The sequence below is a fragment of the Maniola hyperantus genome, chromosome 4, assembly GCF_902806685.2.
Source record: "Maniola hyperantus chromosome 4, iAphHyp1.2, whole genome shotgun sequence".
Classification (NCBI taxonomy): domain Eukaryota; kingdom Metazoa; phylum Arthropoda; class Insecta; order Lepidoptera; family Nymphalidae; genus Maniola; species Maniola hyperantus.
Genome location: NC_048539.1, coordinates 3884734 through 3887936, shown reverse-complemented (window position 1 = coordinate 3887936; position 3203 = coordinate 3884734). Strand labels below are relative to the sequence as shown.

The 3203-nt window shown below is 34.9% G+C and overlaps 1 protein-coding gene across 1 annotated transcript in view; it reads right to left on the bottom strand.

Moving 5' to 3' along the window:
- The window catches only part of Prosbeta1 (proteasome beta1 subunit), a 276237-nt gene that overhangs the window by 126162 nt on the left and 146872 nt on the right, over positions 1-3203 (bottom strand). The gene's annotated exons all lie outside the window — the stretch shown is intronic.

Genomic DNA, 3203 nt, shown 5'->3' with positions numbered 1-3203 from the left:
GTTTGAGTTTCATCGTATTGAGAGTACAATAAATCTAACTTGTTTATGCGTAATTCCAACTCACTGATATCCTTTGCAGATGGTGACACGGTGCTATTCTCCAATGACTTCAAATAACCAGAAAAAATTGTAATCCGACCTTTATAACTGCTCCGTTTTTTCGTTAACTCATTAATTTCGGCCATTCTTGGGAGACGAGTGCAAAACCTGGAATTTGATACAATAATAATGTAATAACTATATAAACAATTTATATTTTTACACAGTAGATACCTAAAACAACAATTATTGATACAATAGTTTAATGTCAAAGTTTGTAAAAATCTCAAAGTTAGGTTTGTAAAATTAGACAATGTTACAATGTGAAATCTATATCTATTTGATTATTAACATGCTACTAAACGTTAAATGTTAAAATATATTTAATCTAGGCACATACTATCACAATTTAACAGTTTTTTAAGATTAACTTTGACTAAAATTTACACATTGTCAAATCCATAACCTATGACCAATTGACCACTACACATGACCTGGAATTTCTGGTACAATCCGGCTCGAAGGACCAATGTATTTAATGGGTGTTAGAGGTCAGTAAAATACAGGAACTGAACTTAAACACTTATTTAATTAATTAAAAACTGGAGACAATTCCGGGACACGTCACACCAAACCAACAATAATATGAAGAGAAATGTCCTGTTGTAGAAAAATAGCCAATAAAGTTCTTGCGCTATTGCTCGCACTATTATTGCAGGCGAATGTCTTGAACACTCCGCCTCATACCCCGATTGCTATCCCGACCTGTCGTGTACTATAGGTACCTATGTTTGGAACGTGGAAATCGGTGACGACAAGAAAGACGGTGAGTGACCAAATTCGGACTTTCAAAGATCGATGACCGATAAATTTAAATCGACCTGGGTCAGAGGTGCAAGATGCAACCACGCAACGACGGCATGAAGTCGTGCCTATTAAGTCGCTTGCGCATCGGCTTATTTGGCCATAGCACAAGGTGTTGCTTAGACAGTGCGTGAAATGTGCGTGAATTGTTTGCCAAGACGAGGCAGACGACGATAACTAATTACTTATCATATATTTTTGTATGTTTGAATGTTGTGATTGGCTGAATTTATAGTATTCTTGCTGCAGTAATGTAGCCGTAATCAGAGGTGATTGTGATCGTGACATTGTAGCTGTCATTCTACCGCAATCGAACAGCCGGACGTCTATTGATTGACGACAACGACGAGGTTTCACTAGACATCAGCACGGTGACAAACTCAAGCTTTTTTACCACTTCTTCAACTACACTAAATTCTGTGGATCCAACTTGTGCTGTCTCATCATTAACCATCAAGTGAAATGGCAGCCATGCGCAGGACCAGACATGATAAAAAACAAACGCAACCGGGATAATAAAGTTTCAACGGAAAATAACTTAGAATGCGATCCCTATTGCAGGAGTCCGTGCTCGCTAGACTATCAATTATTACAAGATTCTAAAGGCAATGTACGATAATTAAGTGATTATAATGGCAGTTTGCATCCATTGACTTATATATTACTTCGTATGGACAGGGTTATTGAACAAACAAAATGGCACCGACTCAGTGGTGCTTTAGCACCAATGCAACCTCAGTGACGTCTGGATTTCAAACGGGTCGTTCATTAGTATCTAAGAGGTGGCGCTGATTTATTTGGTTCCAAAACCGTGAAAAATTTTGTTCGCTTGAACATATCTTGCCATTTATATCGAATGGTTTGCATCAGTTTATTTTTCCTATCCTTCAGTACCGCGTCTAGACTTATTTGGTCCTTCCTCTAGAGTGCAATGTTCCTAAAATAAAATATACTATCTGGGAGCTTATTAAAATACATTTACTTACAGAACTACTTTATTAATTTAATTTTTCTCACGAATAACAATGGTAAGCTGTTATAAATGGCTAAAAATTAATTACAAAAATTAAGTAGGTAAAGTATGAGTAAAGTAAAGTTTAATAAACTCTGAAGAATATAAGTATACCGAAATTATATAATAATTTAGGTAGATATACTATTATCTAGAGCTAAATGCGGGTAGGTAATAAATTAAATCTTTGCACCAATTAATCACAATCAGAACAAGCGTCAATGAGATATACATAGGTAGGTAGGTATTTCTCATTTGTGTGGTGAAGGATAAATCCCTTGAATACAACTTAATGATATTTAATTAATGATAAATCTTGAAGGTTGAATACTACCGTATAGATAATTTAGCGGCAGATCTGCCATGATCTAGTCTAGCGCAATAGGGCAAATTGACGATAGATAGTAAATCGAGTATGAACGGTGGGAATCAGAAACGATAAGGCGGAAATCATTTTCATACTAAATTAGCCATGAAACAGGCAGGTATTTGATTAATGAGACGTATTTTATAGTAGCCCATATGAAAAATATTATAGAGTTTAGAGCAAGGAATACAGAGTGAGTACCTACCTATTCAATAGCAATAGGCTACTTGACAATTTTTTTAAGTTGGTCTTAAATGGTTAATATTTGTCCTATTATATCAAAAAAATTAACACTATATTTTTTTGCGCCCTAAAAACCGTAAAACTTTAATTTAAAAAAATATTTTTCTTAGACAGGTGAAAACACTGTCGGCCATGTTTGGCCGATAGATTATCTGTGCTCTGACGTCATGCATTTGTAAACAACAGTATAACCACAGTTTGTAAACAACAGTATAACCACAGGGTTATACTGTTGTTTACAAATGCATGACGTCAGAGCACAGATAATCTATCGGCCAAACATGGCCGACAGTGTTTTCCAAACATGGCCGACAGTGTTTTCACCTGTCTAAGAAAAATATTTTTTTAAATTAAAGTTTTACGGTTTTTAGGGCGCAAAAAAATATAGTGTTAATTTTTTTGATATAATAGGACAAATATTAACCATTTAAGACCAACTTAAAAAATTGTCAAGTAGCCTATTATTTATCTCTGCGCGAGTTGATCTATCTAATATATCTTACTACATATAATATGTCCACATGGTAGCCAAAATTGTGCTAAAAATTATAGGTAACTCTAATTTTGTAGTTTTTTTTGGGATTTATAGTAAGAACTAAAAGCCTCGCATCCAAAGCAAAAATACCATAGAGATCAGCGTTGTACGTCGCATTGACATTTGACAGTGACAACTGACAG